This window comes from Triticum dicoccoides, chromosome 3A, assembly GCF_002162155.2.
Source record: "Triticum dicoccoides isolate Atlit2015 ecotype Zavitan chromosome 3A, WEW_v2.0, whole genome shotgun sequence".
In the NCBI taxonomy this organism is placed as follows: Eukaryota; Viridiplantae; Streptophyta; class Magnoliopsida; order Poales; family Poaceae; genus Triticum; species Triticum dicoccoides.
The window spans coordinates 184,509,057-184,522,594 of NC_041384.1; the positions used below are offsets into that span (position 1 = coordinate 184,509,057).

At 46.3% G+C, this 13,538-nt stretch overlaps 1 pseudogene; it reads right to left on the reverse strand.

Moving 5' to 3' along the window:
* LOC119272131 overlaps positions 1-13,538 on the reverse strand; it is a 185,809-nt pseudogene that overhangs the window by 71,902 nt on the left and 100,369 nt on the right.

The following is a 13,538-nucleotide window of genomic DNA, read 5'->3' on the forward strand; positions in this document are numbered from 1 at the left end:
TGCCAGGTAAGTCTGCATATCCGATGGGCAAGATAGCACTATAGGTGGCCTTTGGAGATGACCATGATTCAAGGTCAGAAACATTAACTTTTGAGGTAGTGAAAATCAAGAGTCCGTATCACGCTCTGTTTGGGCGACCGGCTTATGCCAAGTTCATGGCGAGGCCGTGTTATGTTTATCTGCAGCTTAAGATGCCAGGTCATAAGGGGACTATCACAGTACATGGGAGCAGGAAGATTGCTTTGGAATGCGAGGAATGTGATGTGGCTTATGCTGAGTCGATTTGTGCCACGGAAGAGCTGAAGTTTTACAAGGACAAGGTTGATCCGACAGATATGCCTTCTTTGAAAAAGCCAACTACGGAGCACGATCCGGCGTTGAAGTTTAAATCGGCCATAGACACTAAGATGGTTGATTTTGTTCCTGGCGATTCATCCAAGCAGTTCAGCATCAGCGCTAACTTGGATCCCAAATAGGAAAGCGCGCTCATCGAGTTCATCCGTGAGAACCGGGACATCTTTGCATGGAAGCCTTCTGACGTGCTAGGTGTACCGAGGGAACTCGCTGAGCACACACTTAATATTGATCCTAAGTTTAAACCGGTCAGACAGTTTCTCCGCCATTTCATTGAAGAAAGGTGCAAGGCTATTGGTGAAGAGGTAGCTCGGTTGTTGGCCGCAGGGTTTATCATGGAGGTCTTTCACCCGGAATGGTTGGCTAATCCGGTGCTGATTCTCAAGAAAAACGACACTTGGCGTATGTGTGTGGATTACACAGACTTGAACAAGGCTTGCCCAGCAGATCCCTTTACCCTTCCTCGTATTGATCAGATTATTGATGCTACGGCGGGTTGTGATCGCTTCTGTTTTTTGGATGCTTATTCTGGTTATCATCAGATCAAAATGGCAGTTAAGGACCAGGAGAAGACAACTTTTATAACTCCTTTTGGAGCCTTTTGCTATGTCTCCATGCCCTTTGGGCTCAAGAGTGCCCAGGCGACTTATCAACTCTGTGTTCAGAATTGTCTTCATAAGCAGATTGGGCGCAATGTTCATGCATATGTGGATGATATGGTGATAAAGTCCAAGAAAGAGGAAACATTGATAGATGACCTGAGAGAAACCTTTGACAACCTTCGGGTTTACAAGATGATGCTCAATCCGGACAAATGTGTCTTTGGTGTCCCGGCAGGCAAACTCTTGGGCTTTCTGGTATCAAATAGGGGCATTGAGGCTAATCTGAAATTTTTTTCAGCAATCACGTCTTTGGCTAAACCGGCGTGTATCAATGATGTTCAACATTTAGCCAGCCGGATTGCAGCTTTGAGCCGGTTTATTAGTCGTCTCGGGGAGAAGGCTATCCCTTTATACCAGATGTTAAAGAAAACGGATGACTTTGTCTGGAGCAATGCGGCTGATAAAGCGTTTGAGGATCTAAAAAGGCAGTTAGCTAAACCACCTGTGCTTGCAGCTCCAATCGATAAAGAGCCTTTACTACTGTATGTGGCTGCTAATGCCAGGGCTGTTAGTGTGGCTATTGTTGTGGAGCGCAATGAGGCTGGAAAAGAATATCCGGTTCAACGGCCGGTTTATTATATCAGTGAGGTGCTTATCGAATCAAAACAGAGGTATCCACATTGGCAGAAGCTGGTGTATGGGGTGTTTATGGCAAGCCGGAAGCTCAAACATTATTTTCAGGGGCATCCTATCACAGTGGTCAGTTCAGCCCCTCTGGGAGATATCATTCAAAACAGAGAAGCAACTGGCCGGATTGCCAAGTGGGCTATTGAGCTTGGACCTCACAGGCTCAAGTATACACCTCGCACAACAATCAAATCTCAAGCACTTGTGGACTTCATCAATGATTGGACAGAGTTGCAGGCACCAGAGGAAAAGCCAGACAACACGTATTGGACTATTCAGTTTGATGGGTCCAGGAAATTGGAGGGCTCGGGGGCTGGAGTTATATTAACTTCCCCGCGAGGTGACAAGTTTTTTTATGTTCTTCGTTTAATGTTCCCTTGTACTGACAATGCAGCTGAGTACGAGGCCCTACTTCATGGTCTTCGGATGGCTAAGGAGATGAACTTAAGCCGGGTTAAGTGCTTCGGTGACTCGGACCTGGTGGCTCAACAGGTATCTGGCACTTGGGATTCTAAGGACCCACTCATGGTTGCATATCAACGAGAGGTGGACATAGTAGTTGGTCAGTTCAAGGGTTATCAAGTTGACCATATAGACCGGCGTAAGAATGAAGCGGCGGATGCTTTAAGTCGCCTCGGCTCTCAGCCTAAACCGGTCCCACCTAATGTTTTCCTCGACGTCCTACACAATCCATCGGTTAAGATACCAACAGAGAGGAGTTGGCTATTCCTGACCCGGAGGCCCAATTGGTGGCAGCTTTGCATGTTATACCGGATTGGACAGTCCCATACTTAGCTTACATGAACCGGGGCGAGTTATCGGGGGATGAAATCTTGGCCCGACAGATAATCCGGCGTTCCAAGTCAATGACCATAGTCAATGGGAGTTACATCATTATAGCGTCACAGGAGCAATTCAGTGTTGTGTGTCTCCTCAAGAGGGTTGTGAGATTTTGCGGGAAATCCACGAAGGAGATTGTGGTCACCATGCCGGTTCAAAATCCTTGGTAGCTAAGGCTTTTCGTCAGGGTTTCTATTGGTTGACAGCTCATGCTGATGCTGAGGATTTAGTCAAAAGGTGTGACGGCTGTCAAAAATTTGCACGTCGCGCTCATGTTCCGGCTCAGGAGTTGAGAATGATTCCAATCACTTGGCCGTTTGCAACTTGGGGGCTTGATATGGTTGGACCCTTTAAGAGATCCTAGTACAAAAAGACTCGCCTGTTAGTGGCAGTTGACAAGTTTACCAAATGGGTAGAAGCAGAGCCAGTCAGTAAGTGTGATGCAGCCACGGCGGTTCAGTTCATCAAAAAGGTGATATTCCAGTTTGGCTTTCCACACAGTATTATAATTGATAATGGTACTAATCTGTCAAAGGATGAGATGGAGGAATTTTGCCAGCATGAGAGCATCCGGCTTGATGTAGCATCAGTGGCTCACCCCCAATCTAATGGTCAAGCGGAGAGGGTAAATCAAGAAATTTTGAGAGGTATTAAACCCCGGCTCATGGTTCCTTTAAAGCAAACACCAGGTTGTTGGGTGGAGGAGTTACCTTCTGTGTTATGGAGCATCAACGCCACACCTAACAGATCTACGGGTTACACGCCTTTCTTCATGGTTTATGGAGCAGAGGCGGTTCTTCCTAGTGACATCCGTCACGACTCACCCCGTGTGGCAGCTTATGTTGAAGCTGATAATGAGAAGGCACGCCAGGACTCGCTGGACCTGTTAGATGAGGAGCGTGATCTCGCAGCAGCACTTTCGGTGATTTATCAACAAGATCTCCGATGTTATCATAGCCGCCGGGTTAAGACTAGAACTTTTCAAGAGGGCGATCTGGTGCTTCGGCTCATCCAGGATCAGACTGATATGCACAAGTTATCCCCACCTTGGTAAGGACCTTTTGTGGTCAGCAAGAATCTGCACAATGGGTCATACTACCTCATTGATGTTTGAGAGCACAAAGACTCATGTAAATCGGAGGAGGAGACCAAGCGACCATGGAATATAGCTCTTCTTCGGCCTTACTATACTTGAGCCACAGGCTCTTCTTATGTACATATTTATGACAATGTATATATTATATAATAAACCGGAGCCTCGAATAAAGCGGGGTCTCTGTTCTTTTTACATCATGTGTGAGCCTACAAGAGCTTCTACTGACAAAGCGGAGTTTTGTTAAACCGGTCTATACGGCCACACGGATATAAACAAAATCACTAGGGGGCTTGGTCGTATCCGAACCATAGCTACACCTCTTGATCGGTTTAAAACCACAAAGGGATATCACTAGGGGGCTTGGTTGTCTTCACACCATGGCTACACCTCTTGATAGGCTTTAAGCCAAAAGGAAATATGTGGAGCCAAAGAGAGTCTGTTGCATTAAGCATAGCTCAAACATAGGTAACCACTGAGCACAGCTCACATATTACCTGGGGGCTCCTTGCTTCTCAAAGAACAATGAGTTTGAACCCTTGTAATAGGCTATCAAGCCGAGCTTGGAAGCCAGGTGTATTCACCTAAAACCCTGGGTTATCCTGCCTCTTTAAGTAAGCCACTCCGTCCAGGTAAACCTGGTATGACCCATCGAACGTTTGATAAAGTCAATCCCATGGACCCTGAACTTGTCAAAGTTAAACCGATGATTGGTTAAAGATTGAGGTCCATCTTAAAAGGCTTTGCAAAATGGTTTAACTCAGCAGCCTGGCAGCCCATGAAAAGCCTCGATTTAGGGACTGGCAGCCCATGAAAAGCCTTGCATATTTCTTTTGTTTTTGCTGTTTTTATGATAAGGGATTTATAAATATTTTTCTGATAAACTGGTGTTCATTACAACCCGGCATGAATTTCAGCGCTTAGTTGTCAGTACATGATCATATTCTAAACCGGTAGTGTACTGCTCCGGTCTGGTTTTGACTAGATGTCACCAGCATTATACGAACAAATCAACGGCTTTTCTAGCCCAATATGATTTCTATATGAACCGGCAAGAGGGCCAGGAGTTATCAACACTCCGGATTGGTGTTTTTCACCTCTACCATACAAGCAGTTGGTCAGCCAACGAGGTATGTCACAGATATTATTTATTTTATCTGGTTAATACAAATCTTGGTTATTCATCCAAGTTATGTATATTTTTGGGTATCATGACCCGTCTAGTGGTAAACCACTAGGACGCTTTCAAGTTCTTATATGCAGGAACACAAAGTATAATGGACTATGCATAAATAGATCCCGAAAGTGGAACAAGTTTTCAAAAATATCAAGCAACACAAGCATGCTCGATGGTAGGGCAGATAAAAGTGTTTTTGCTATCCTATTACAAGGAGCTTCAAAATGGCCCAAGTTGAATAATTGTTCGAAGTAGTGGCAGACTGTGGCTGATAAACCAGTCACCGGTTTAGGATGCTTCATCCGGACGGCTTGACGATTGAGGGTCATCTTGTGCAGTCACCTCCTCTTCATTCCTCCCCAGACGCTGGAAATCAACCGTTGACCAATCGATTCCGGTTAAAGCTTGAAACACAGCTTCTTCATGGATAACGCTGGAGGGATCAATGTCAGGAGCATAAGTATGCTTACGGATTGGAGGCACAAGTTCTTCAACTTCTTGGATCACGGCAGGCTGTCTCTTTCCTTCAGCATTGTAAACCGGTTGGAAATGAGATAGGTTTGTGTCCTCCACCAGTTTGCTGGCTATTGGCCGCATCTCCTTTGTCAGTTTTCGGAGGTCATCATTGTTGAAGTCTGAACCGTCCTCCTTCACACTTGGATATCCTTTAATGATATCTGCCGCTTCAAGATCCGGAATCCGTGCCTTGGCCCGGATTAGTGCGGTCGGCGCTCCTGATCTTGCGGCTGCTCTCTTCAGTTTGGTGATCCGGGTAGGTAGCATGGCCAGCTTCTCAAGTGCTTCATTTATCAATGATGGCACCGGCTTGTTATATGCTGCAGTGCAAATAGCATGCTGGGATCCAGAATATAGCTGTTATATTAAGGTGTACGCCGCTTTAAGCTTCATCTGCATGTTAGAGCCCAGATGAGCAATGCGGGTGCCCGTCACGGTTTAGTATTAGTAAACCCGTCAATGATAAGATCTTATGAATTAGAAAAACGGCATAAGGAGGTACTTACCAAACACAGCGGATGTCATGGCATCAATCTGCCGCTTCAAGCCGGTCAGTTCGTCTACCACTGACTTCAGGGCTGCTTCTGCGTCCTCGGCTTTCCTGGTCAAACCGGCCTTTTCTGTTTCCCAGTCAGCACGCTCCTTGTTGAAGGTTTCTTTCAACTTCTCCATAGTTGCTAGGGCATTGGTCAGCTCCTCTTTGGCTTTGGAAGCTTCTGCTTGTTGAGACTTTACATTCTCTTGAAGATCAGCGGTTTGAGCATCCCTCTTACTCAGCTCGGCCTGCAACGGCGAAGATATATCAACAACGGGATATGTATTTTCTAAGTACCAAGCATATAACAAGTTATGCACTTTGTACTTGGGGGCTAATGCCTATTTGCTTTGTTATCAACAAATCTTTCACAAGTCTCAAGTACAATGCAAGCATTATCCTTAACACTTGGGGGCTAATGTATGTCTGTTCAAAACTGACGCATTGATTCAAGACCCGGTTTACCTCGCAAAGCTAAACCGGCCCTTGGGGGCTAAACCAACGAAAACTACATGAATACAATGATAAAGTATCGGTTTTGTTTTTACTGAGGACTTGACACATTGAGGATTAACATGCAAGGATTAAGATATTACAAAGTCCTGGTTTATGATTAACATCATAAACCGGCCCTTGGGGGCTACTTGGGCTGATGTTTATACTTTGGAATCAAGAAAGGAAAGGTGATGAAAATACCTCATAGCGTTCCTTCATCAGGTTCACCAAACCGGATTCATAATCACGGTTTGAGTGTAGACGGTTTAAAAATCTAGAATGGAGCTCTTCAGCGCTGAGATGGGCGTAGCTTGACAAATCAGTGCTCCATTTACCCTTCTCCATGGCAACACGCTCTTCCTTGGCACTATGTTTGGCCAAGACTACAAGATGGCCAGGAGAGCTGTGGCCCATACAGGTAATGATAACATCGTCTCCTTGGCCTCCAGTCGTTTTTACGGGTGATGGTGGAGTGTCAGTGGCTCTCATTGGACTGGAAGACCTGTCGTCAGCCCGGATTGGATCTGTCGGTTCACTGTCAGGTACAGCAGTGTCAGCCTCTGGTTGATTATCCATATTCAGATCTTGAGGGGGTGGTTCGTCAAACGTGGCTTCCGGATTCGGACCCGCTGGTTTAGTCGTCTGTTCTGTTTCAACCATTTGTTCTAGTTCATGGACCACCTGATCTTCGGGCGGATTGTTCACCCGAGCCTTTTTGCTGGGTCTAGCTTTGGCCCTAAATTAGCAATAGATGTGAAATTTAAAGCACACTACGAGGTATGAACAACATCAAAAGAAGGAGTTCAAGTACTTACCCTGCTACGGTTTTGAGAGGAGGAAGTTGGGTTGTCGTTGACTCGCCAGAGGATGAGGGAGGTGTCACCTGATAATTTGAATCGGACGGATTAAGAGGTTGTCAGAAATAACTTGCCTTGGGATAAGAATTGTCAGAAGTGGGGGAGACCTCAGATCGGCGCTTCCGAACCGGGGTGTCAGGTAAACCGGCTGAAGTAACCTGTTGGCCGCTTTGCCGGGTTGTCCGGCGAGCCTCGTGCTGCTGCTTCTTAAAAATAAATGTTGAATCCAAGTAAGCAAGAGGATGAGACAAGCTTACTTTCCGGACCGCTTGACGGGTTTTTTGTGTTGGCATAGAGTCTGAACCGGAGGAAAGGGTAATTACCTCTACATCATCAGCCTGGCTTCCCTCCACGTCCTCCTGATAAGTATCATTGTTAATGAGATGCATGAAAAGGGAGCCAAGTGAATCAAGTTCTACCTCAGCTTCTGGTTCATCTGCGTCTTCATCAAGTTCCATGCTGATGCGTTCAGCTGCCTTTCGCTTTGAGGTTCTCTTGACGGCTTTTCTTTTGGGACGGGATGGCTTTGCCGCTTTCTCTGTAGGTTTCTTCTTCCAGAATGGATCATCACCCTGTTTACAAACAAGCAGAAGGATATTCACAGGTTGAACAATTTAAAAAGATATCGAAGATAAAAAGGAAGGACAGTGCTTACAGCAGGCGGTTTGTTTTTTGTGTAGAAGGGGTTCAAGCCGGTTTGGCGGCAGACATATTCCGATTCATTCAAAATCTTCTTGACACCTTCAGTGACTTCTTCATCGGTTAATTGAATGTTGATGTGGTGTTGGGAGTATTCTAATTCACCAGTGTACTCACACATTAAACCGAAGCGGTGGCTTAATGGCAAGATGCTCCAGGATATCCAGCAACGCACAAAGTCGACGCCTGATAAACCATTGGCCATAAAGGCCCGGATCTTGGCGAGTTGAGGGGCATATGAGGCCCGTTCTGCAGCACTCAAACGTTGTGGCAACGGATGAGTGTTGGAAAGCCGGTGGGCGCGGTAACCCGGCAGAGGATTCTCGTCTTCAGGGGAAGTATCTTTGTAGTAGAACCATGTTTGGTTCCAAACTTTGGGGTGACTATGCAGCTTGGCATGAGGGAATTCAACCTCTTTCCTTTTTTGAATAGAGACGCCACCAAGTTCAGTATTGGGCCCGTCTACAAATTCAGTGCGCCAGTTCAGATGAAAAAAAATCCCGGAATAGCTCAACAGTTGGTTCTTCTTGTAAGTACACCTCACAGAAGACTTGGAAATTGCATATATTAGACACCGAGTTGGGTCCAATGTCTTGAGGATGGAGCTGGAAACTAGCAAGCACATCCCGGAAAAAATTTGACCCAGGCGGTTTGAAACCATGACCTATATGGTCAACAAATACCACTACCTCACCCTGTTTAGGGGTAGGGGGATTCTTCGTTCCTGGAACTCGCCACCGGATATCATTCTTTTTGGGAAAAGTACCAATCCTGACCATTCCGTTCAGCTGTTCTTCGGTAACCCGGGAAGGAGCCCAGTTGCAAGCATAAAACTGTTTGGCCATTGCAAACGAAAGGCTGAAAGGAAATACCGGTTTACAAATCATTCATGGTGATACATAAGATGCGACAGAACAAAGACATAACAAGTATGTAAATTGTGCAAACCGGAGGCTGATACTATAATGAATGACAAGGCAATATCAGAACAAAGGAATGCACATATTGTTAAACCGGAGTATAACAATGGAGGTAAAAGGCTTCTCCGGTTCACCAGAAGGCTAATGGTATATGATAGATTGCTTTTACAAAGGTAAACCGTCTATGTGGTAAAGAGGATGCAGATCTAAGGTGAAAAGGGCTAAGTAAGGTAAAACAGATTTCACAGTTTAGCATGGGAATTTTAGATCTGCTGTGTGTTGGATAATCAAAATATATTTTGGTCTAATCTCAAGCGCTCAAAAGGTTCAGTAAGTTCAGATGAGTTCGATATCAAGCAGATGCCTTAACAAGAAGAAAGGAGTTTAAACTGCAAAAGGCGCTGAAAACTATCAGATCTAACTAGCCATTTGGTATTACTGAAGGAGGAACAGCTTCAAGCTATGAAGAACACCGAACACTAATGGCGGATTTGGGGTAAGGAGAAGAGGAACTTACTGATGCAGGAGGAAGCAGCGGAGGATCACCGTGTTTCTCTGGTACGATCAGGTCGATGCAGCAGCCTTTATCGAAGCAGAGGTGAAGCTCGGTGACGGCGGTGGCACTCAGGGGCAGAGATGTCGCGAGGAGGAAGAAGAAGTGAAGGAGACGAAAGGGGAAAAGGAGGACCTGTGGTCCTATTTATAAGGCGAAGCGATAAAGCGACAAGTGCGGGAATCGAGGAGCTCAAAAATGGATAGTTAATAAGGGTGTCGCCTCGATGGTTGGATATACATTAATGAAGGGAATCTTCGGCTTCAACGAATAGATGACGTCAGGGCGGTTTACTACAGATCTAAAGGATGGCATCACGGCGGTTTACCAGATTTATATGAAGATGACAGGGCAAGAACTTTTCTAAGTATTGAAGATTGACATGAACGAGTTCAAATCAATCTGGGGCCTAATGTTGGGGATATGATTATTGTAGGTAAACTGGCTAGGAGTGGCCGGGTTAGCTCCATGAGGATAGAAGCCCATGAAGACGTGAAGGTGGTTGCACTTTACAAAGGCCCAAGGCCCAAAGGCGGGTTAAAGCCTGTAGATGTAAACCGACTCTGTCATGTAACTTGTATTGTAAGTTAGAGGAATAGAGACCGAGCCGGACACATCTATGATTCGGCCTTGGGACTTTGTAAACCGGCGGGCGTCAACCTATGTATATAAAGGGACGACCCGGCCGTGGTTTGGGGACAACAGACAACAACTCAAGAGCCAGGCAAAGCGGATTCGCTCCTTGGTCATCGAAACCCTAGCAATACCAATCACAACTAGACGTAGGCTTTTACCTTCATCGAAGGGGATGAACTAGTATAAGAACCCCTCATGTCCCCTTGTCCGGTTTAACCCCTTTAAGCTAACCCGTAGCGATGGCTCCACGACTAAGTCCTTTCACGAGGACATCTGCCGTGACAAACCCACGATAGTAAGGATATTAGTTTCCTGTGCTACAAACTTTGGTTGGAAGTTGCATCTTAGATGTCAAGAATGCCTTCTTGCATGGTGAGTGACGGTGTCCTGGACTAGGGGGTACTCACCACGTCGTCTCCCGATCTATTAGATTGGGCCGAGGACCCCCGTGGCCGTATACTCATGGGCCAGTTCGGACGGCTGCCGCATACAAGGAAGATTCCACAAGACTTGGCGATCAAGACAAGGACTTCCCCCCACCAGCATATTCGGCTAGGACTCTTGTTATCCTAGGCCTCCGGTGCATTATATAAACCGAGGCCAGGCTAGTCAATAGATATACAATATATACAACAATCATACCATAGGCTAGCTTCTAGGGTTTAGCCTCCTTGATCTCATGGTAGATCAACTCTTGTACTACCCATATCATCAATATTAATCAAGCAGGAGTAGGGTATTACCTCCATCGAGAGGGCCCTTGTCCCTTGTCTCCTGTTACCATCCGACCTTGACGCACAGTTCGGGACCCCCTACCCGAGATCCGCCGGTTTTGACACCGACATTGGTGCTTTCATTGAGAGTTCCGCTGTGTGATCGACAAAAAGATCGATGGCTCGTCTGCTAATCAACTACGACTTCGACGTCTTCGTCACCAGTTCGACTGGTCACCTTGGTTCGACCAAGAATTACGCCCCGTGTTCGGATCACCATGTCCGGACGAGGGCCTTCATCAAACATCAACTCCGATCTCTATCAAGATCACGGAGGAATCATCTTTGAAGCTCGGGGGCTCAACGTCAACATTGCCTTCAAGCGACCGTGCTATTTTTCTGGACAGCGAACTCGTATCTGCCACCACCACCTCCTCGAGTATCGCTTTGACGATGGAATTGTGCGGAATTGAGTCTACAACAACCCTGGAAAATTTCGTCGAGTTCCGATGGAGGAATCTCTGGCAATCCACGATATACCGGAGCCCTGTCAAATCTGGACGGGAATTTGGATGAGTTTAGGGTGTGGTGTCCAGCTTCTAGCTCGGACGTCCTTTGGAAGATCCAATCTTTGATCGGCTGCGGAATTCCTATATCTACCACCTCTCAAAATTTCGGCTCGATCCGACCGTCCAAACTCCAGGAACCTTCTGATTAGTGCATCAATTTTCCGATCTGTTTTCTGCGCGAAAACGAATCCGACCCGAGTTCATCTTTTTTATGAACAGGATTTCGGACATCCCTTTTGAAGGAAGTTTTGTATGGGGTATTGTGTTTTGTTCCCGAACACATCCCACTAACTGTAAGATCTTTTGAACATGATCTTCAACATCATGCTGGTGTCAAACCAGTCCGGTAATATTACTCCACGGCTGCTGACCTGCGCTAGACACGGCGTCACTTTGTTGAGCCGAGCTCAACTTCTTCGGATCATCATCTCGGCAAGACGAACAAGAGCCCGACATCGCGAAGGATAAATCATCACCAACATCGCCGCCCCACGGATTACACGGAGCGGGCATACCGGAATCGCCGCACGGTCGCTTCATCAAGCCGGCATCGACCACGTCACGACCTGCATCGACAGGGCCGCACTATTGCTTCTTCAAGCTGGTGTCCATCACGCCGACCTACTTCGACTCATCGGCTGACATCGAGGCTTCGACATCTCTTCATCAACCTACTCCGGACACTTCGGCGTCACTAGCCGACCAGCTCCGTCACGTTAGCTGGGCCGAGGGCTTTGCCTCGGCGAGTCAACCTTTACCAGCATTGCCATGCCGTCATTTTATCGCCCATCAGGCAATGGGTGTGCGGAGCAGGTCCCAATTTTAGGAATCACCTTCCTTCGAATTGCTACAACAAATAAACCAGGTGATATTAATCCCAGTATTTTTTGCTTGTTTGGGTTCATTTTTCCCAAGGAATTATTACTCTAGTTTGTCCGTCATATGTACACAGGTCTATCAAATGGTGGCCGCATTAACGACAGTCGCATGGTGGTTCGGTCAGTTTCCGTACATAGTCCGGCGAACGCCGCATCCGGAGCTCGGACCGACCTGTGAATTCAGGATTTGCCACGCCTTTACTACATCACGCCGATGCCCTGCATCGACATTGACTTCGGCGCCAGGCCATATTTCTTCTATTCCTCACTTTGCATAAATTATTTATTATGCAACATTTTTTTTAAATTATCATTATTACTATTATCTCCGGTTTGCACTATTTTGTGCACAAGAAAATGATCCGGGGACTTCGGCGTCACTCTGCCGGTCTGCATTGACCGTGCTATGTCACCACTTCGGCGTGTCGAGCTCTCCGCTCCGCCACCTCGGGACCAGCTTGGGGGATGGAACCTTGCCCTGCATCAAGCTCGGACCGCGTCATCAATACCGAACACATTAACCAGCTAAGTCGCTTTCATGCTCAAAGCTTTAGTTTCTAACTTGTGCTCGGTTCAACCAAGCATTATACTTTTTTGGAAAAAAGTTGCTTGTAAAAAATTTCCTTGTCCAAACTTTGTTTGTGACGTATAAATTCAAATACCCCGTTTACTTGGGGGCTTCCTTTATGAAGCTTTTCCTGTTGCATATGATTATACTTGTACAACTTCGTTCCTTGTTCGTGTATTACGCCACAATATGCACCATATTGACTTAAGCGATTTGCAAGCTGGGTTGCCTCGCTCCTGTGTTTACCCCTACATTCCCGATTGTTCGGCTAGGGAGTAAAGGGAGCACCTCTGCGATTGTCACGATCGGGTCAACCGAGCCGGACCTCAGACTGGGTGAAGCCGAAAGCTAGCGCTCTTATAGTTTTCAATGATGGTCGGCACACAATGGAACTCATGAGTACAAAAAATCTATTGCACAAGTCTCATAATAACAATGAGCACCGAAGAAAGGTATCGGTGGGGGTACTATTTTCTTCGAAGATGCTTCTTACATTTCACGGTAATATAGCATAAGTTCCCTGAGCGCGCTTTGTCTGTTACAGCCTTATGGCCTGATTGCCTGGTTATTGGAAACACCATCGATATTCTTGACCGATGGAGTACATAACACTTTTCGGTCCTTGACCGAAGAGGGAGAAGCTGACGGTCGGTTAAGACGCGTTTAAAGTTCGGTTGAACATAGATATGATATAAGTACTTCGGTACATGCAATCATTCTTCTACCCAAGTCACTTGGGGGCTCTTAAGTTTATTTGAGCCGTTTTATAATAAGTGTTCTTCTTCTTAGTCGTTGCAAAGTTTTATTATTATTTGTCACTCCTTTTTCGACACGAGTGTGCGGTCA